Below are 23,492 nucleotides of genomic sequence, written 5' to 3' on the forward strand. Positions count from 1 at the left end.
ATTTTAAATTCAAACGCTTAATGAGATATGAAACAAGCTGAGGCAGAAGACGTCAGCGGCAGCACGACGAACGTAAAGAACTTCGAAAGACGACAACGGCAACGGCATGCAATGAAATATGGCTCTCTGCGTCAAAAAGATTTTCTTACATACACAAGCATACTTTTAGGCGTAAGACCCCCTGCTACCTACCTACCTTACCACCCACAACACCATCTTCCCTTATTATGACAAAGAAATGAAGGTGTAGATTGTAGCATATGCCAAAGCAAGGGTTTCTCTCATCATCTCTAAATGACGTGCCAACGCCGGATATTCGCATACTTCTTTGTTCTTTCGTTTTCTTTCTTTGCTTGGCAAAAGAAGTATTAAAAAATTATGTTTATGAGATCCATACGAACAATGTGTGTAGGCAAGTCTGTCTTCCTACTTGCGAGCATTAAAAATAAAAATTAGAAATGTGTGTCAAAGCATACATCGAGGAGGCTATGGTTTATTTTGCCACAGTCATTGCTGTGGCATACTTTGAGGCTGGGGTTTAATCATGAATATTGTATTTGTAATGACATCCACATAAATCGTTTGATGTAGCTAAGCGGAAACAAAATTTTTTTTACAAACACCTATGAGGCTGCTTTAGTGGTTAAACAAAAACAAAAAATGGGAAAATCTCAACTCGAAAATATATGGAAAACAGATTGGGATAATATATTTCAAGATGGAAAGCTTTAAATTATTTTTCTACGCACAATCATAGCCTAAGGGGTATGCTAACCTAGTCATTCTGTTTGTAAGACCTTGAAATATGGTTCTGCGACACCTTAAAATATTAGTGTTCTGGATAGTCTTGACATTTGAAGTCGAAATAGCCATGTCCGTCCGTCCCTCTGTCAGTCGAAATCATGTTATCGGTCGAACGAATAAAGATATCCCCTTGAAATTTTGCACAGATACTTTCTATTTAGATTTAGGTCGTTGGGAATTACAAATTGGCCATATCGGTTCAGATTTGAATATAGCTCCCATATAAACCTATCTCCGGATTTGATTTCTTGAGCCCCTGGAAGCCGCAATTTATGTCCGATTTGGCTGAAATTTTGCATGGAGTGTTTTGTTATGACTTTCAATAACTGTGCCAAGTACGGTCCAAATCGGTCTGTAACCAGATATAGCTCCCATATAAACCGATTTCACGATTTTACTTCTTGACCCCATACAAGCCTCAATTTTTGTCCGATTTGGCTGAAATTTTGCATGCAGTGTTGTGTTATGACTTCCAACAATTGTGGCAAATACGGTCCATATCAGTCTATAAACTGATATAGCTCCCATGTAAACCGGTCTACTTATCATCCTTGTCCTCGTTTCCTAGTTTCGGGTTTGACAGAAGCTTGGTATGTAGAATAAAATTTGGCCTTTAACAAAATTTTTTTTATACATTTTTAGAAGATTCCGTGCTAAGTTCGGCCGGGCCAAGTCTTGGGTACCCACCACACCCAAGACTCCGCCCGCCCTCAGATAGGGGGATCATGCGCCACTGATGGATCAGAGCTAGAGGATAGAGTGGGCTTGGGAGTTCACATTGAGAACTCAGGGACTGAGATTTGTTTTGGGCCGCCTGACGATAATTCTCCCCCTTACCCTAATTTTCAGAAACGCCAGATCTTGGAGATGGTTAGTGCGATTTAAACGAAATTTTGTGTGCTCTCTTATAGTAAAATAAAATCAAAAAATTGGTATCCAAATTTCAGATGGGGTACCTAGGAGGCCGCCCCACCCCCAAAACCCACCGAATGTATATATAGACCAATCACGACAATATGGGACTCAAATGAAAGGTATATAAGGTTAGGTATAAAGGTATATAAGGTTGTTCAAGTGTCGGACCAAATGTGTGGGGGTTCACCCCAACCCCCAAAACACTTCTAAATTGGGCACATTTTCCGATCATGGCAATATGGGACTCAAATGAAAGGTATTTGCGAGTATAATACGAACCTCATATCCAAATGTGGGAACAAGTTTCTGGGGTTCCACCCCCTCCCTAAAACACGTCCCAAAAGAGGACTAATTTACTGACCATGGTAATATGGGGCTGAAATAAAAGGTATTTGAGTGTTGAATACGAATCTGGTATACAAATGTGGGACCAAGTGTTTGGCGGCCCCAACCAAAAACATCCCCAAAAGGGAGAAATTTGCGACCATAGCAATATGGGGCTCAAATGAAAGGTCTTTGGGAGTTAAACTCGAATCTGATATCAATATTCTACAAAAGGTGTCTATGGGGCCACCTCACTCCCATAACACCACCTAAATAAAACATATTTGCTGACCATTCCATTATGGGACTCAAATAAGAGGTATTTTAGAGTAGAACACGAATCTGATTTTTTTTTTAGCGCCAAGTCACAGAGAGGGCGCCTTATCCCCGAAAACACCCCCCAAACCGGTCATGTTGGGCGACTTTGGGAATATGGGGCTCAAGTGAAAGGTTAGTAGACCACGCATCTGACATCAACATTCAGGACCAAAACTGTCTAGTGGACATCCCAACCCCATAACAATTTCCAAATAGGACGTATTTGCTCACCATGGATTTAAATATAAGGTGTTTGAGATAAGAAAACAAATTTTATATCCAATTTTGAGGCCAATGGCAATATGGGGTTCAAATAAATGAAATTTGAGAGTAGAGCACCCCACTTCGGAAAACATGCCTAAATCGGGTATATTTACCCCCGAAAACATCCCTAAATCGAACATCATGGGAATATCGGGCTCTATTAGGAGCAGCAGCAGATCAATCCCAGCCTATAATAACAGATGATATTTCCGATTTAGACTCACAGAGAACGGGAATGTCAATAAAACCATTATCACCATCAAATCGAAAGAGGGGGACAGTAGAATGATAGCAGAAGTGGGCGACAACATTGCAAATCTCGCAATAAATTCGAAAAAGCTGTAAGGAGCACGGTGAAGGAAACTGAAGAAGATGTGACGGCAAGGTAAACTGTATATAGCGTAGAATGCTCCAAGGGATACCCGGATGACACAGGATGAGCACCACACAGGCTGGAACTTTGAGCTTCGACTTGTGTGGTGTCCATTGTTAAGCTTTCCGTTAGCTGAAAGCTACCGGGCGCGTCCACAGGATGCGGATGGTGTAAAGCTCCGTTTTTATGCGGAGTAGCTTCAAATGCGGTCGCGGGCAGTCAGCGATTTTTGAGAGGAGAGTCTCAGTGGGGAGTCAGGTAGCACTGCCTCTTAATTAAATACTGAGTGCCAATGATACTCGAGATGACAAGGCGTGTTATTGGCGCCTTCAAATAACCCATGGCCAACATCAGCGTCTGCTGCCAGGTTAGGGGCGGCTGGAAGCGAGCGTCGGATCTTGGAGCAAGCGGCTCGCCACAACGAGGGATATATGTGCAGCAATCCCACAAAACCCATGCGGTTGGGGCGCCGGGCCAGTAACCCGCCCCTGGAAAACTAAGAGAACTACTATGAGAAACAAAGGAATAGTAAAAACGGACCCCTCCAGCGTTGACGACCTACGCAGACGAAAAAACGAACATGACTTGCGAATCTGCACCTGGAATGTCCGCAATCTTTCTAGAGAAGGTACAGTATACGCGCTGGCGGATGTATTAGAAAGGTACAAGGCAGATATTACCGCCTTAGAGGAAGTGCGATGGACTGGGTGACGAACTATACTATAGCTGCCATAACACGAGGCATGTATTTGGCTGTGGATTTGTGGTTAGTCGAAGACTGAAACACCTAGTCTCCAGCTTTACTCCGGTGGATGAGAGGCTAGCCACAATCCGCATAAAAGCCAAATTCTTCAACATCAGCCTTATTTGTGCTCATGCCACGACGGAAGACAAAGACAAGCAGACCAAGGATATTTTCGACGAGCGCCTAGAGAGAGAATATGACCGCTGCCCCGCCCATGATATTAAAATCGTTCTGGGAGATTTTTAATGCGAAGATAGGGAAGCAAGACATTATTGGTCCAACAGTCGGAAAGTTTAGCCTCCACGAGATAACGTCTAGTAATGGGTTGAGGCTGATTGATTTCGCCGCGGCAAAAAACATGGTAGTTAGTAGCACCAGATTTCAACATAAAAATATTCACAAAGCCACATGGCTGTCACCCGATCAAAACACGAGAAACCAAATTGATCACGTTGTGATAGATGGAAGGCATTCATCCAGCGTGTTAGATGTACGAACGATACGTGGAGCGAATATAGATTCGGAGCATTACCTTGTTGCAGCAAAGGTTCTCACCCGTTTGAAGATGGCGTGGAAAGTACCATCTGACACTGCACGGAAGCTGGACATTGAAAAGCTGCAGACACAACAAATGGCAGCGGCATACTCCACTCGACTGACCCAATAGTTTAGAAACCTCTCGACAGACGAAGATTACCCTATACAAGACACTGATACTACCCGTGCTGTTATAGGATTCTGAAGCATGGGTACTTGTTAAAGCAGATGAGGCAGTGTTTGAAGTATTTGAGAGAAAGATTCTTCGTAAAATATATATGGACCAGTTTGCGATAAAGGAGACGATAGCATAGTTACACGCATCAAAATACAACGGCTGCGTTGGCTGGGTCATGTCAGAATGGATGAAGAAGCTCCAGCAAAGAAGTCTTTTGCAAACTGGGAAGACCAAAAACCCAATGGAAAGATGAAGTGGTGGGAGACACCTCGAAACTTGGTGTCAGAGATTTAAGAATGAGCGCCGAAGATCGAGTGTAACAAATATTCTGTCATAGCCAATTAAAGAAAGAAAGTTGCAAGGAAAAAAACTGATATCTTAACCATTTTATCCGAAGTATCTAGTCGCATCAAGTTTCCTAAGTCGAAAAATGCCAGGAAACCGCAGAGTTACTCCTTCACAATGTAGACTCTATACCATATTTTGCGAAAGAGAGAAAGTCGGATCAAGCATATGGGAAGCGCAAGCGACTACTGAGCCTTTAGGAATGACTGTAGCTCCCAGTAGATTGCCATAGCCCTCTAGGAATAGGATCTCAGATAAAGGTAAGAAGCTATCCTTTATTACCAAAGTAGTCAGGAGTCACAATAGAGACGAGCTGATATATACAGTTATCGATACGAATGGTCCAAATGGTAAAACCCCATCAGACCATCCATCACTCCCAATTGGTTACATGAACAAAGTTTGTTTTTGGAGAGGGGTATTTCCAAACATGGCAGCAAGATTTTATTTCGATTTCACCTTAAGTCTCTAATTGGTGTCTCTTTAAAATTTCTCATTAGCTTTGATTTCATGGGGGTTGAAGGGAAAACTTTTTCTTATGCAGGTTTTTGTGTGTGGACTTTTTCCTTTTGACCATAATCAGTGAAGTGTTAATTATTTATAAAAAAAAAAATTGCCCAAGTAAAGAAGAACCCCAAACAACAACAATTCGAATTTCTGGCGCGGACTAATTTACTTTAACGGGACAAAACGAAAAAAAAAAAACGTCAAGGAAGAAAGTTCTTTTCCTTTTTTTTTTTTTTTTGATGATGATTTCTCTAACAAAATTCCAAGCAAACAAACAAACTCAAATCATAAACAACTCAAAGAGAAAAAGAATGGAAGGCCAAAACAAAAATACCATGGTTTCCAAAAAAAAAAAAAAAAAGTAAAAAGGAAAGGAAATTTCTCTGAAATAAAAACTTATGTTCTTCTTAACCAGAAAAGAAGTGAAGATGGAAAACTTTTTGGCGATACTTCTTCTGGAGAAGTAGTACGCGTAGGAGTAGGAGTAGTAGGAGAAGACTACTTCAATGCCCACAAATACTACACTTATTAGCATAAAATATTTGCTGTTGTTAATGTTGGTCCTGCTACCAATGGCCAACAATGTTGTTGTTGTTGTTGTTGCTCTTATTGTGTTTAATAAGAAAATGCCTGGCCAAATGAAAAGCGAAATATCAAAAGTACCCATCATCATCGTCCAACCATGTGGAAAGAAGAAACTTTTGAATTATAAACACACGAAAGCTTACACGTGCTCAAATAAACACTGGCCCAACCATCAAATTTCTTGAAGAAAAGCAAAATACAAGGAAACCAAACCGAACTTTTAACTGAAATTTAAAATTTCTAAACAAAGCATAAAGGGGAGGTAAGAGCTCATTAAGCTCTTTATAGTATTATCATATAAACAGCCTATATAGGTTCACAAAAAAAAAAAAAAAAACAGACATGCACTACCATTGTTCCTTTGAGCTTAAAATCCTTGTTTTAGAACCTCTCACTACATTAGAGCTACAGCAAAGGGGAGGGTGAAAGTAATTTGCTCTCTATTCTACACTCCCTTTGAAATGTATTGACAAAAAAGCATAAAAAGCCCTCAAAATGAAAGGGGTAATATCCGAAAAGGGTTACTTTGGCATCGCATGCGCTTTTAAGCAGGCAAGAAGGCCTAACAAAACCAGTTTCTGTTTGGTTTTTACTTACCAAGAGGTTCCCATTGTTGTGGTTTTTATAGCCGCTTTTAGTCATTTGCTAGATGGGGGTTGTTGTTCGCTGTGTGTGTGTGTGATGGGCCATAAGGCATCAAAGGGTTAACTTTCAACACGAAAAGAGCTCTCTAAGGATGGGTAAGTGGACAACCAATCGCTTGTTGTAACTTAAATGGTCAACTTTGATACTTTGATAACCTAAACAGATGTAGAATGGAAAGAGACAAAGGTATAGCTGAATCGAAGGGAGCGAATATAAGTACAGTGGCGTTATATTGTGGTGAAAACCGGAATAAAATGGAAACTTTATCATTTTATTAAAAATGCATTTACTTTCTTTTAAAAAAATCCGCAATTACTTTTTGGGCAACCCAATAGTTCCCGTTTATAAGCAACTAGCTGGACCGGGCCCGCTCCGCTGCGCCTTCTTTTACTTTATATGGAGCAAAATCTTCCTTGGAATATTTATTTGCGACAATTAAATAGCTTTAAGTGAAATACCATGCTACGACAATGGTAGTGGATTGCCCAAAAAGTTATTGCGGATTTTTCATATAGTCGGCGTTGAAAAAAATTTTCGCACAGCTAGTGACTCTGTAATTGCATTCTTTCTTCTGTCAGTTATCAGCTGTTAGCTTGCTTTAGAAAAAAAAGTGTAAAAAAAGTATATTTGATTAAAGTTCATACTAAGTTTTATTAAAAATGCATTTACTTTCTTTTAAAAAATCCGCAATTACTTTTTGGGCAATCCAATAAGTGCCTTTATCTGAATCCCATATGATCATCATGAGTCTACGAATTTAAGTTTGGATGTAAGGTGTACTCCATTCTTAACATATTTTATTTCACCCCGATATTCTTATGATGTCTGCATTAGGGGTGTTTTCGGGGTTGAGGTGGTCCCCCAAACACTTGGCCATGAAAAAATATCAGCATCGTGCTCTTCTCTCAAATACCATTTATTTAAACCCCATATTGCCATAGGTTTAAAAGGAGTTTACAGGATGAGGCGTCCCCCAAACACATGGCCCCAAAATTGGTTATCAAATTCGTTTTCTAAACTCAAATACCTTTCATTTGAGCCACATATTGGCATGGTCGAAAAGTGTTTACCCTTTGGGGAGTGTTTTGGGAAGGGGGTGATGCCCTAAATACATGGTCCTACAATATGGATATCAAATTCGTATTCTACTCCCAAATACCTTTATTTGAGTCCCATATTGCGATGGTCAGTAAAAAATTGCTGTTTGTGGGGTATTTTGGGAAAGGGGTAGACCCCCAGATAATTGGTCCCGAAAGTGGGTATCAGTTCTTGCTCTACCCCGAATACCTTTTATTTAAGCTCCACATTGACATGGTCGGTAAATAAACCCGATTTAAGGGTGTTTTGAGGATTGAGGATCAGCAACGTGGATGGGGATCAGCAACATGCTCTATTCTCACATATATCTATTGGGTTGCCCAAAAAGTAATTGCGGATTTTTTAAAAGAAAGTAAATGCATTTTTAATAAAACTTAGAATGAACTTTAATCAAATATACTTTTTTTAAATTTTTTTTCCAAAGCAAGCTAAAAGTAACAGCTGATAACTGGTAGAAGAAAGAATGCAATTACAGAGTAATTTTGTCAACGCCGACTATATGAAAAATCCGCAATTACTTTTTGGGCAACCCAATATATATTATTTATTTGAACCCCATATTGCCATTGGCCTCAAAATTGGATATGAAAATCTTTTTTTTTATCTTATTTAAACTCCTTATTACAAAAGTCAGCAAATATATCCGGTTTGGGGTCAATGGTCCTAAAAACTATAAACATTTAGTTTCACTCTCTGTAAGACCCAAATTGTCATGGTGAGCAAATGCGTCCTATTTGGGGGTTGTTATGGTGGTGGGACATCCCCTAGACAGTTGGTCCCTAATATTGATATCAGATACATGGTGTACTCCCAAATACCTTTAATTTGAGCCCTATATTTCCATAGTCGGCAAACATGACATGCTTGGAGGGTGTTTAAAGGGAAAATATATATCGGATTTGTGTTCTACTGTAAAACCCCTTTTATTTAAGCCTCCTATTGCAATAGTCAGCGAATACTTCCTATTTGGGTGGTGTGTGGGGGTGGCGTGGCCCCATAGACACTTTTCTCGAATATTGATATCTAAGTCGTGCTTTACTCCCAAAGACCTTTCATTTGAGCCCCATATAGCTATGGTCGTAAATTTGTACCCTTTGGGGGTATGTTTTTGGGGAGAGACGGCCCCAAACATTTGGTCCCATATTTGGATATCAGATTCGTATTCTACACTCAAACACCTTTTATTTAAGCCCCATATTCCCATGGTCAGTAAATAAGTTCTGTTTGGGGGGTGTTTTGGGGAAGGGGTGGACCCCCAGAAACTTTGTCCCACATTTGGATTGCAGAATCGTATTCTACTCGCTAATACCTTTCATTTGAGTCCCATATTGTCATGGTGGGTAAATATGTCCGATTTAGGGGTGTTTTGGGGGTGGGGTGGTCCCCCTAACGCTTGGTCCCGCGATTGGATATCAGCTACGTTTTCTTATTCTAAACGCCTTTCATTTGAGTGCCATATTGTCGTGATTGGTCTAAATATATGTTTAGTAGGTTTTAGGGTGGGGCGGCCCCCCTAGGTTCCCCACCCGAAGTTTGGATACCAAATTTTTATTTTTAGGGTACTATATGAGAGCACACAAAATTTCGCTTAAATCGCACCACTCTGAGTCTATAAGGAACACACAAACAAAAAAACAATCAATTGGATATCATCTCACGTTAGCGTTCACCATTCACAGTTACGTTACGATTCGCATCATCTTTGAAGAAGTACGGTCCAACGATGCCACCAGCCCATGAACCGCACTAAACTGTGACTTTTTCTGGATGCATTGGTAGCTCTTGCAATGCTTATGGCTGATCTTCTCTCGCAAATCGACAATTCTGCTTATTTACGCACCCATTGAGCCAAAACTGAGCTTTGTCGATGAACACACATCCAGCGTGCAATAAACTTTCTTAACAGAGCACTTACGTTGTTCGTTTGTAAGACGATTCATGGTAAATTTATAGACCATACTGAAGATGTTTGACAGTGAAACAAAACACCAAACGTGCGTGAGCAGCTTGAACCAGTGTTGCCAAAATTGTGTAGAGGGAAAAATATTCTAACTTTTACGAGAAGATTATTACGAAAAGTGTCTTTAATTAAAATGCTGGAAGTATAAAGCAAAACACATTTAGTGCTGAAACTAGCGCATTTTCGTAGCACTAGCGTAAGCGAGTGTTTTCTTCTCCGTATACAAAGTTGTACTCCTGCATGGAAGCATGGCTTTTGTTATACCCAAAACCATATCGTTGAGCTTAAAACTTGAATCGGACAGCACTCATTGATATGTGAGAAATTTGCCCCTGTTCCTTAATGGACAAATTTGCATTTATATACCCACCACCATAGGATGGGTGTATACCAATCTAGTCATTCCGTTTGTAACACCTCAAAATATTGATCTGCGACCCCATAAGGCATACAGTATTCTGGATCGTCTCGACATTCTGAGTCTATCTAGCCGTGTCCGTCTATCGAAATCACGATGGCGGTCGAACGCGAAAAGATGGTCGCTTGAAATTTTGCATAGATACTTCTTATTGATGTAGGTAGTTGGGGATTGCAAATGAGCCATATCGGTTCAGATTTGTATATAGCCCCCATATAAACCGATCCACCGATTTGACTTCTTGAGCCCCTAGAAGCCTCAATTTTAGACCGATTTTGCTAAAATTTAGAAGAAAGACTTGTGTTATGACTCTCAATATCCATGCCAAGTATGATTCGAATCGGTCTATAAGCAGATTTAGCCCCCACATAAACCGATTACAGGATTTGACTCTTGAGCCCTTAGAAGCCTCAATTTTAATCCAATTTGGCTAAAATTTAGAACAAAGACTTGACTTATGATTTCCAATATCCATGCCAAGTTTGATACGAATTTGATATAGCCCCCAGATAAACCTATCCCGGATTTGACTTATTCAGCCCTTAAAGTCTAAAATTTCACCTGATTTGGCTAAATTTTTGGCCCAAAACCCTATCTTATAACTTACAACATCAGTGCCAAGTTTTATCGGAATCGGTCAGTATGTTGATATAGCCCCCTCAAAGTACCGATATCCCGGTATGACTTCTTGAGACCAAAATAATTCAAATACAAACACAGTTCATAAGGTTACATATTTAGCGGAATCCATGGTGGTGAGTACCCAAGAATCGGTCCGGCCGAACTAAGCACGCTTTTACTTGTTTTTTGGCTGTTATATGCCCAGTAAGGTGGTGATAATTTTCTATTCTCCATTTTTGGGTTCTACAAGCGCTGAATTGCATTCAGTGTGAGAGCACTCACTTGGAGGTTACCGTAGCGCAGAGGTTAGCATGTCCGCCTATGACGCTGAACGCCTGGGTTCGAATCCTGGCGAGACCATCCGAAAAATTTTTTAGCGGTGGTTTTCCCCTCCTAATGCTGGCAACATTTATGAGGTACTATGCTTTTTTAAACTTCTCTCGAAAAAGGTGTCGTACTGCGGCACGCCGTTCGGGCTCGGCTATAAGAAGGAGGCTCCTTATCATTGAGCTTTAAACTTGAATCGGACTGCACTCATTGATATGTGAGAAGTTTGCCCCAGGTTCCTTAGTGGAATGTTCATGGGCAAAATTTTGGGAGCGCACTCAACTGGGACATGGCTTTGTAATGTCACCGGTTAATTAAGCCCATTCAGCTCACCAGTAAGTTCCGAGTGGCTTGAACTTGCCTTTCTAGGTTGCTGAAAATTCAGCAAAGATTTTTTGCTTTTGTATGGAACAAATTTTACATTGGTTCCAATCATCGGGTACAGATGAAATGATGCATACGCCTCATTAACGTTTGGCCTACAGTCTTAAAAGTTTCTGCCGGTAATCAATCGGCTCCTACAGCCTTGTTGTTTCTCACTGACCTCAATAAAAGTAGGCGATATACTTTCCGTATGCTTAATAGAAATAGGTTCTGGGTTATACTAGTCGACTACGCTATTGGATACCACATTGTGGAATTTAGTCCTCAAGTTTGCCATTCGATAAAATTTTTTTTTGAATCGTTTTGCTCAGTTAATGAATCTACTTTGACTTTGTATCTAATAAAACTTCAATGAATAACAAAAGAATTACCTCTACCACAAGGAAACGGAAATCGTTTTCTAACAATCGGACTACACATACACTTGCAAAGTTACATATATTGGCTGCTACTTAAGCATAAACAAATCTATTAACTCTAATTTGGGCACAACAGCAACAACGACGACCAATAGCAACAATGGCAATGGCTTCAACCACAGCAACAACTTTGACAGGACAGTTGGGATCATTAATTAATCCTTATAAATAAACTTAATGAGTGAGTGAGTAGAGGGGTGTGGGTTAAAGTTTCCCCAACATCATTATGGGATGTGTTTTTGGCTTGATTAATAATTTAACCGGTCGATAGGCTATGAGTAACGAAACAACACTGACAATGGCACTTACACATACACATTACACATACACAAACATATTTGAATGCATATGTATATGTGGATATATAACACCCACAAATACTCTTTTAATGACTAAATTCGTTTGTAGTTGAAATGCCTATTAAAATAATGTTGATCATATCACAACAAGAAATAAGTAAATGGTAAAAGGGTCTTGAATGAATGAATGATGATTTTGATTTAAGGATTTAATTTTTAGCAAAACTTAAGAAGAAAAGAAAATTTATAACTATTTCATATATGTAAATATCATGGAAGAGGTTTCCAGATGAGTAATAAACCAATGCGCACACATTTGATATAGTTGAGCTTAAACTTGCGGGCGGGTCCCGGGCGGGCCCTCCCCCTTACCACAATTTTCAAAAAACGCCAGATCTCGGAGACGCGTACACCGATTTAAGTGAAATTCTGTATGCCACCTCATGGTACCGATAAACACGAAAATGCTATAAAATGTTTGGGTCAACTAACCTGGGGGGACGCCCTATCTCAAATCCCACCTGAACGGACATGTTTACCGATTGGGACAATATGGGTATCAAAGGAAAGCTATTTAAGAGTAGAGTACGAACTTGGTATAAAAATGTAACCGTTGGTGTCGGGGGGTCCCCCACCCGCAAAAACACAAAAACACGAAATAGGTATAAAATGTTTGGGTCAACTAGCCAGGGGGGACGCCCCATCACAAAACCCATCCGAACGGACATGTTTACCGACTGGGACAATATGGGTATCAAATGAAAGGTATTTAAGAGTAGAGTACGAACTTGGTATAAAAATGTCACCGTTGGTGTGGGGGGTCCCCCACCCACCCACCACCCAAAAACGGCACCCAACAGGACACATTTACCCCTTTGGACAATATGGGTATCAAATGAATGGTATTTAAAAGTAGATTACAAATCTGATATAAAAATGAATCCCTCCCCACCCCCCAAAAACCCCTCAACAGGACATATTTACCGATTGGGACAATATGGCTATCAAGTGAGAGGTATTTGGAAGTTGAGTACACATCTGTTATAAGAATTTGTTTCAAGGCCTCTCCAACTCCCAAAATGGGCATCAATGTCCAACGTCACAAAATTGGCATCAAATGAGGGGGTTTCAGTGTTGACCACGAATCTGATATACACATTTGGGACAGAGTCTGGGTCCGGCCAACCCACCTAATACGCTTCAATAAGACATATTTGTGGCTTATGGCAAAAAGGAGCTCAAATTTGATGTCTGTTTTATGGTCAAGAGTTTCAGGGACAACTCAAACGCCAGATCTCGAAGATGGGTGGGGCGATTAAAGCGAAATTTAGTCTGTTTATAATAACTCAAAAACAGAAATTTTGTATACTTATTTAAAGTGGGATGTCTCCGGCGACCCAGCCTCAAAAGCCCGTCAAATGGAAATTTAAAGCCAATAATAACAATATGGTGCTCAAAGAGCACGAATCTGATACATGGGGGTCCACCTCACCAGCAACCCGCAAAGCCTGCCTACATAAAATCTGCGCATTCACCATAGATGGTAACCACCATCTCAAGAAGCCAGCAGAGAGGAGGGTTCCATCGCCTTAGCATTCACAGAATTCATCCGCTATCAAAACCTGACCAGTGCGTCAGCCGTCTTGTTCCCCGCCGCCCAAGAAGCCAGCAGAGAGGAGGGTTCCATCGCCTTAGCATTCGCAGAATTCATCCGCTATCCAAACCTGACCAGTTCGTCAGCCGTCTTGTTCCCCGCCGCCCTTTGATGTTCCGGGCCTTGCTCTGGGCTCGCCGTAGTAGGCGTCCACCAGCCCAAACAGCCAGCATATTTGAGGTTCACCATTGCCATAGCATCCGCAGCATCCGTACGCGATGCAAACCTAGCCAGTTCACCAGCCGCCTTGTTTCCCAACCCCCATTGATATTCGGGCACCCTGCATAATCTGACCCCAAACGTGGGAGATAATTATTGAATCTCCCAACAATATTCGCCGCCTGGCTGTGACAATTTGGCAGGGCCGCCGCTCCTGACTCAAGATCAAATCCAAGGCCCAGAGGATCGCAAAAACCTAAGCCTGAGGACTCTATACCCGTGCAGAAGTGTGTTTGACTTTCTAAATATTTGGAACCCAACAAACACCCCTGTCCCGATAGACCCATCCAGATTGAATCCATCCGTGTAAATAGAGGGACCCCAAGAAAGGCGAGTTTCTCCCAGCCCAAAGCTCCCTTTTCCAGAACACAACCTTCAGGTCGCCATCCCAGAAGGATCCGCCTGGCACATAGTCTGTCGCATCGCCAATCACACATAGTTGTTCCATACCAGCGTTATTCCGCAGAAAAAACGAATATACAAAGTGCGCCATGTTAAAGTAAGTATCGCATTCAGTCCCGATCTCAGAACACTCCTCTTTCGCCCCTAGATCAGCACTTTTACTGTACATTCTCCATCATACCGCGAAGACTCACCTTTTTCAGGGCATGATGCCATATCAGGCACCCAAAGGTGAGAATCGGCCGAACCACAGCAATGTAAATGCTCTAGACCACCGCTGATCTAGGTCCCCAACTTCTGCCAATCGAGTTGGGAAATAAGTAGAGCGCGAATTAACCACCCGGATTACCTTCCTCTCTGTTATCATCCCCTCAACCGCCGAGAGCGACTTAGCGCTGCCTTGTATCCGAGGAAAAATTCCTTGAAGCCAGAAGCTCCTTTGGAAACCTAGAGGTTTAGTTGACCTCTTATGAGAGCTATATCCAAACTTGAAGCTATTTTGAAGCCCATTGAGCTAAAATTGTGATAGATATACAGACGAATAGACTGACAAACGGACGGACAGACCGATAAAGCTAAATGAAAGTGATTCTGAGTCAAGTCATGCGCAATTGCGCCATCGAGAGGCTTAAGGACTTAAATCAGCAGATGGGTTTATTTGGGAGCTATATCATGTTGTTGACTGAAATGAATATGGGTCACAGAACCCGGTTAAATACATGCAACTCCACATCGAGCATCGAAATGCCCTTTTTGCGATTTTATGTGTTAAACCACAGCCACCACGTTGCTCTCAATTGGGGCCTCACCAATAGTCAGGCTGTAACCGAAGTTCCAGGGGCTCCTGACTTCCTTGGTAGCAGATAAGCAAGACTTCATTGTCCAGCCGTCTTCAGCCCACCGTCCTTGTCGATGCAGCCTACCAACCACTCATCCATCCTTCGTCATATCGCTTCATCCGTCCATCAACACATCCACCTCCTTCCGACCAGCTCCGAAACTTCATGGCATAGCCGTCTTCAGCTCACCGACCTTTTCGATGCAGTCTACTAACAACTCATCCATCCATCGTCTCATTATTTCTCCCGACCATCACCACATTCATCTCTTTCCTCCGACCAGCTCCGAAACTTCATGGTCCAGGCGCCTTCAGTTGGCCGACCTTTTCGATGAAGCCTACTAACCACTCATCCATCCATCGTCTCATCACTTCTCCTGTCCTTCCTTCCATCCCCATCAAACGCCACATACACTACGATTATCCGGCTTTCATACAACGCCTCGCACTTGACCTCAAGTGTCATCTCAGGTATCTGGTCGGAAACCTCTTCCCTCCATTCCAGGTTTCCTATCGTCGCCTCTATTATACCGCTATGGTATGAGCTGCTCGCATCCTTAATCCATTCTCCCATGTTCACACTCGACGTCCTAGCGTTAGCACCACTCCCCCTGACACATTTCGTAATTGCCCGGATCTGCGCATGCAGGACCTTGTTATGGTCCGGCAGACTAAAACAGATCTCAGTCCCTGGGTTCTCAATGTAGACCCCCGGGCCCACTCTGTCCTTTAACTTTGATCTATCCGTGTAATATGATCTTCCAGATGGCAATACTAGGGTTCCGTCAGTCTAAGACTGTGCATACCTGAGACGGCACTGCTGCCGGGTATGCGATCGGTAACCTCTTCCCTTTCTTCCAGGTTGCCTATCGACGCCTCGATTATAAAGCGATGGTATGGGCTGCTTCCATCCTCAATCCGTCTTGCATAACATACGTTGATCTTTCATCCCCGCTGGTTACCCTTTCTAACCTCGAAAACTTAAGGAAAAAGTGTTGATGGCAGTTCAAAAATTTCATTGATCCACCTATTCGCCGCAAAGCATAGAATACGTGAATATTAAATTATTGATTGCGTTTGTATTGGTTTACGTTACCATGGACTCGCATATATTGTCTATTCAACACTTGGAAGACAAAGGCAAAAACAAAAGGCTGAGCTCGACTAGAAGCACAAGCCACATAGGGGAGGAGACAAAACTCGAAATCGAAGAGGAAGTTTAATTTTTCTTTGAATTATAAACAGGCAGAATCACAAGCATAAACTTTATTATAAGTAGAGAAAGTACGCAAAGAAAGCATTATTTTAATAGGGTGTACCGATATGTCTTTATACCTGCCACAATAAAAAGGGGAAGGCCTAAATACAACATTGGGGCATAGTTGTAAATGCAAATGCAAATTTGTTCATGAAGTTTGCTTTGAGGAACAGGGGAAAACTTCTCATATGTCCATGAGTGAAGTCAGAGTCAAGTTTAAGATCAATGATAAGGGTCCAGCTTTTTATGGCCAAGTCCGCATGGCGTGACGCAGTGCGTAACCTCTTGGGGGAGAAGTTTTTACATAGGAAAGTGCCTCACAAATGTCGACAGCATTAGGAAGGGAAACCCCCGCTGAAAATTTTTTCTGATGGTCTCAGCCGGAATCGAACCCAGGCGTTCAGCTTCATACACAGACATGCTAACCTCTACGATGTCCTCCATTTGGGCTTTATAACATCGAAATAATGGTCAAGGACCCTGCCTTTTCTTGGTAGACATGGCCCTTGAAGTCTTACGTCTGTCGCAGGAGTAAAGTCTGCCGTTTTAAACTTTGTACAAATACTTCTTAGTGATGAAAATTGTCTGGGATTAAAAATGGACCAAATCGGCTCATGTTTAAATATATCCGACATATTAACCAATCTCCCCATTTGACTTCTAAAGCCCCTAGAGAACGCAATTATTAACCGATTTGGCAGAAATTTTGCCATATCTATTGGGTTGCCCAAAAAGTAATTGCGGATTTTTCATATAGTCGACGTTGACAAATTTTTTCACAGCTTGTGACTCTGTAATTGCATTCTTTTTTCTGTCAGTTATCAGCTGTTATTTTTAGCTTGCTTTAGAAAAAAAGTGTAAAAAAAGTATATTTGATTAAAGTTCATTCTAAGTTTTATTAAAAATGCATTTACTTTCTTTTAAAAAATCCGCAATTACTTTTTGGGCAACCAATATTTCAATGAAATTTTCTCTTAAGACAAAATTTAAATAAAATTTTCTCTAATATAACAATCTGATGAGGGCCGTGGTAAGACTGAAATCGCGATCATTGTAGCCTGCCCAATACAATTTCGCACTCCATATTTCCCGAGACTCTTTAAATGATTTTTGTTATTTTGCTTTTCTTTTAAAAAATCCGCAATTACTTTTTGGGCAACCTAGATTTTGAACAAAATTCAATTTTTTCGTTACAACCCAATATAACTCCAGCACAATACTTCACACAATTTCTTTAATTTCTTTCATAAGCTTGAGTATAGAATAAAGCAGTGAGTGAGTGTGTGTGTGTGTGAGAGAGAGAGAGAGTTGCCAGGAGAGTTAAACGGATGTGGCTATGCATGTTACTGGTAACGGTAATGCTGAAGATGATGATGATGGCAATGGTGTTGGTAAAACTGAAGATTTGCCAGCATGTTTTATGTGCGTTCGATTCGATTGCTTATGGTTAGCGGCATAGATGGGCACACAATAAAAACGACAATCTCAACGAAGGCAGCCAGGACCCCAAAAATATAAATCCTTAACTTTGCTTAGGGCAGCAATAATTGCAATTGACAGCATTTCAATAAATGATGGGGGAGTCTGAAACAACTTTACCATCAATTCACTCACACCACCCAGAGGACGAATAAACTCGTCCACACATACAGGCCATTAGGTTTTTTTTTTTTTTTTTTAATTTTCTAGGTGATAATGTTGAAATGATTTGCAAAAATAAAAAATAAATAGCAAGCATAATTGGTGATGCATTCCGCACATGGAAAACCCCAAATAATGATAGACTTTAAAGGAAGTGTAGTGATGAGAAGTGTAGGTTGGAAATAAATGAGGAAAATTTAAACATGTAAAGATAGGCTACTAGACTCGGGTAAAGTTGTCGTTTTGATACTCTACACCACATTGGTTATGCAGGTCAAATCGTCGAAAATAAAATTTGCATAAATTTGAAATATTGTGGGGGTTGTAGAGAAGATCGCTCTACAAAATCTTAAGAAGAATGGTTGATAAATTCGTTTGCAAAGATCCAAAAAATAAACAGTAAGGAAAAACTAAAGTCGGGAGGAGTCGCCATTTAAATGCAAATCGAATGTTACATATATATGGGAGCTATATCCAAATCTGAGCCGATTTTTATGAAATCTTGCAGATATGTTAAGATCAGTAACAAAACAATCCGTACCAAATTTTATGCAGATCGGTGGAAAATTGTGTTCATTACGGCCTTATACGTGTTAATCGGGCGATAGATATATATGGGAGCTATATCTAAATCTGAAGCGATTTTGATGAAATCTTGCTGTTATGTTAAGATTAGTAACAAAACAATCTGTGCCAAATTTTGTGCAGATCGGTTGAAAATTGCAGTTACAATGGTCATTTATGTGCAAATCGGGCGATACATATATATAAGAGCTATATCTAAATCTGAACCAATTTTAATGAAATCTTGCAGATATGTTAAGATCAGTAACGAAACAATCCGTGCCAAATTTTGTGTAGGTCGGATGAAAATTGTAGCTACTACAATCATTTAAGTGCAGATCGGGCGATACATTTATTTTGATGAAATCTTGCTGTTATGTTAAGATTAGTAACAAAACAATCTGTGCCAAATTCTGTTTACATCGGTTAAAAATTGTAGCTACTACGGCCATTTAAGTACAAATCGGGCAATACATATATATAAGAGCTATATCTAAATCTGAACCGATTTTGATGAAATCTTGGAGTTATGTTAAGATTAGTAACAAAATAATCTGTGCCAAATTTTGTGCAGATCGGTTGAAAATTGTAGTTACCACGGCCATTTAAGGACAAATCGGGCGACACATATATATGGGAGCTATATCTAATTCTGAACCGATTTTTACCAGAATCAACGGCGTTCTTCCTTGGGCCACAGAAGTGACATATGCAAAATTTCGTAACGATTGGACAATAAATATGACCTGTACCCTGATTTAAGAATACATGGACTTACAGAAGGACATGGGTAAATCTGGTGAAAGAGAGACAACCCCGAGCACACAGGGGCGACGGTCTTCATCTAGGAATGGGGCAGCAAATTCGGTTCAGTAAGCATGGTGGAAGTCTTAAACAAACAAAACCAAGGTTTGGTAGTGGAGAAATGGGTGGTATTCCACAGGGAGGAGTAGAAACAAGAAAAAGCGTGCTAAGTTCGGACGGGTCGAATCTTAGGAATCCATCACCATGGATTCTGTTAAAATATGGGAGCTATATCTGGTTGTAGACCGATTTGGACTGTACTTGGCGCAGTTGTTGTAAGTTACAACAGTACACTATATGCAAAATTTCAGCCAAATCGGATTAAAATTGAGGCTTCCAGGGACTCAAGAATTCAAATCGCGAGATCGGTTTAATAGGAAGCTATAACAGGTTAAAGACCGATTGCGGCTTCCAGGGGCTGAAGAAGTGAAATCGGGAGATCGGTTCATATGGGAGCTATATCAGGTTACAGACCGATTTGGACCGTATTTGGCACAGTTGGTGGAAGTCATAACAGAACACTATGTGGAAAATTTGTAAAGTTGAAAATTGAGGCTTCCAGGGTCTCAAGAAGTCATATTGGGAGATTGGGTTCTATAGCAGCTATATAAAGTTATAAACTGATTTAGACCGTACACAGTTGTTGAAAGTCCTATCGGAACACCACGTGCAAAATTTCAGCCAAATCGGACAAAAATTTCGGCTTCCAGGGTCTCAAGAATTTCGGGTCTCAAATCTACAGATCGGTTTATATAGGTGCTATATATAAATCTGAATCGATATGACCCATTTGCAATCCCCAACGACCTACATCAATGTGAAGGATCTGTACTAAATTTCAAGCGGCTAGCTTTACGCGTTTGTCCGCTATCGTGATTTCGACAGACGAACGGACGGACATGACTAGACCGACTAAGGATGTCGAGACTACCAAGATTATATATAATTTATGGGGTCCTGGATCAATCGAGTTGTTACAAACGGAATGACTAGATTAGTATACCCCCATCCTATGGTGGTGGGTATAAAAAATACCTGATATAGGTCGCATATCAACCGATCTACTGACTTGAAATCTAGAACCCCTAGAAACCGCATTTTTCATCCGATTTGGATGAAGTTTCACCGGTTCGGCCCGGTCGAACTTTACACGTTTTTATACCCACCATCATAGGATGGGGGTATACTAATCTAGTCATTCCGTTTGTAACACCTCGAAATAAGGTATATATATTCTTGATCGTATCGACATCTTGAGTCGATATAGCCATGTCCGTCCGTCTATCTGTCGAAATCAAGATAGCGGTCGAACGCGTAGAGCTAACCGCTTGAAATTTTGCACAGATACTAACTATTGGTGTAGGTCATTGGGGATTACAAATGCGCCATATCGGTTTTGATTTAGATATAGCTCCTATATAAACCGATTTCCAGATTAGACTTCTTAAGCCCATTGAGCCAATTTTTTTTTGTCTCCCAATTTGATTTCTTGAGTCTCTGGAAGCCTCAATTTTCATCCGATTTAGCTGAAATTTTGCACATAGTGTTTTGTTATGACATTCAACAACGAAGCCAAATACGGTCTAAATCGGTCTAGAACCTGATATAGCTCCCATATACATCGATCTCCCGATTTGACTTCTTGAACCCCTGCAAGCCTCGATTTTCATCCGATTTGGCTTAAATTTTGCAGGTGGAATTCCGCTATGACTTCCACCAAATGTGTAAAGTACGGTCTAAATCGGTCAAGAACCTGATATAGCTCCCATATAAACCGATCTCCCGTTTTGACGTCTTGAGCCACTGAAAGCCTTAATTTTCATATGATTTGTCTAAAATTTTGCACAAAGTATTCTATCATGACTTTCAACAATGGAGCCAAGTACGGTCAAATTCGGTCTATAATCTGATATACCTCCCATATAAACCGATCCCCCGATTTGACTTCTTAAGCCCCTGGAAGCCTTAATTTTTATATGATTTGGCTAAAATTTTGCACATAGTATTCTGTAATTACTTCTGACAACGGAGCCAAGTTCGGCCAAAATCGGTCTATAACCTGATATAGCTCCCATATAAACCGAACTCTCGATTTGAATTGAAATGCTGAAAAAAACATCGATAGGTAATTTTCCCGCTGGAGTATTCTGCAATCTAACTCTTAAGGGGGAAGTGTTTGAAAACTGAAGTCCAATAAGGACAATAAAAACAATCAAAACCCGCTTCTAAAACATGACATTTATTGCGCTCTATTAGCAAGCGATAAGAAAGCGGAAGTGAAAACCAATGCAAGCATATTGTCCCATACCATCTACCACACACACATGCCGCATTACCCCCTTCAATAAGTGACTGTCAATATAGGAAACACTGTTATTAACTGACATACAATGAACTCTGTCAAATATTGAACTCTATCATCAAACTCATATGTATAAGTGAACAACATTTATACAAGTGTGTGTGTGTGTGTGTGAGTCTGACTATTTCCTCCTTCAAGGCATATTTTGTAGAACTCTGCTTGTTGCGCCTTCTAAATGCTCACCATTTATTGACAGCAACAACAAGTTTCCCCTTTCCAAAAAAAAAAAAGAAGAGGAAAAATCGCTAAAAGGCAAAAAGGGTTTTCCACACATTTTGACATGTTAGGTTTTCTTTTTTTTACCGCTTTGGCCCAAAGGATATGTGTAACATATCCTTAGCAAAGGATGTGCATTGGTGATGCTGATGATGACGAGGATGATGTTGATGTTTTCATTCATTCCTATGTCATGTTTGTTTATGGCTGAACAATTTTTGCTTTTATTGAGACGCATTTACAGCTTCTTTATTGTTCATCAAAAAAACCTGGAAGGGGTTGTGTGACAATGTTGGGACAAGGACATTTCACTGTCTACACAAGGCTTACATTCGTTGGGTTGCCTTGTCTCCTTCAATTGTTTCACTTTAAAATGCCATCATTTTGGTGGATTTTGTTTTTTGTTTGTTTTTTATTGACTTGCCACCACATGTGAATGCGTGCGAATCCTTTCTGTTTTTTGTTGGTAACCCATCAGAGCCACCATAATCGTTGTCGCGTGCATCGTTACGCCAGCTTAGAGCCCCACAATTCGTGTGTAACCCTAATATTCTTCTTAAGGATTTCTTCATGATTGCGGCTTGCAAACATTTTGTGCCTGATTGAAATGCCTCACCACGCTGGTTGTTCATGTGACAAAATTCATGCATATGTGACGAATTGATTTGAATTATAAAACTAAGTGTCATTGAAAGTTTAAATGTGGGAATATATTTGAGCCACAACCTTAATCTCACCAAACTGGTGGATAGAGCGACTCCAATGTTCTCTCCCGTAGAGCGATTTCTATGGAACCCATACTGCCTATCGCTAAGAAGGCCTTTGGACTCTAAGCATCTCCCGAGATGATGGTTAACCATTCTCTCCTCACACTTGGAGAGCGCGGAGCATATCGCAATTGGCCGGTTATTCGCAAGGTTAGGTTAGGTTAGGTTTAAGTGGCAGTTTGCCATCAGACTCACTTACACGTTTTTGTCCATTGTGAAACCACAGGAACAGAAGAAGGAAGATGCCTTCTAGTTCCTATCGTTGTACCATCCAGATCGCTTTAAAAAACCCAATAACTTGCTAATATTCACATCCGCTAAATCAGACAGGTTCTCAAAGAAATGAGAACCTAAAGTGGAACTCCTTCTGACTGCTAGTGCGGAACACACACACAGTTCTATAGTCTCTTTTTCTTCGATGTCCTCACAGCTTCTGCAAAAGTCGTTGAGGCCATCTTCAATCTGTCAGCATGTTTTCCGAATAGAAAGTGACCTGTCATGACTCAGACGTCTGTTCTAGCCAATGACAGCAAAGCGGTAGACCTCTTCAAGTTTAAATGAGGCCACATACTTTTGGAATGCTCACAGCCCCCTCTTTGTGACCATCTACCATTCGTTGTCCTTCGGGCCTGCTCCTGAAAACTTAGCTGCATACCCACAAATTCCAGTTCCTCTAGAGTGTTTAGGGTAGTTCCTAGTCT

The sequence above is a fragment of the Stomoxys calcitrans genome, chromosome 5 (assembly GCF_963082655.1).
Source record: "Stomoxys calcitrans chromosome 5, idStoCalc2.1, whole genome shotgun sequence".
Taxonomy (NCBI): domain Eukaryota; kingdom Metazoa; phylum Arthropoda; class Insecta; order Diptera; family Muscidae; genus Stomoxys; species Stomoxys calcitrans.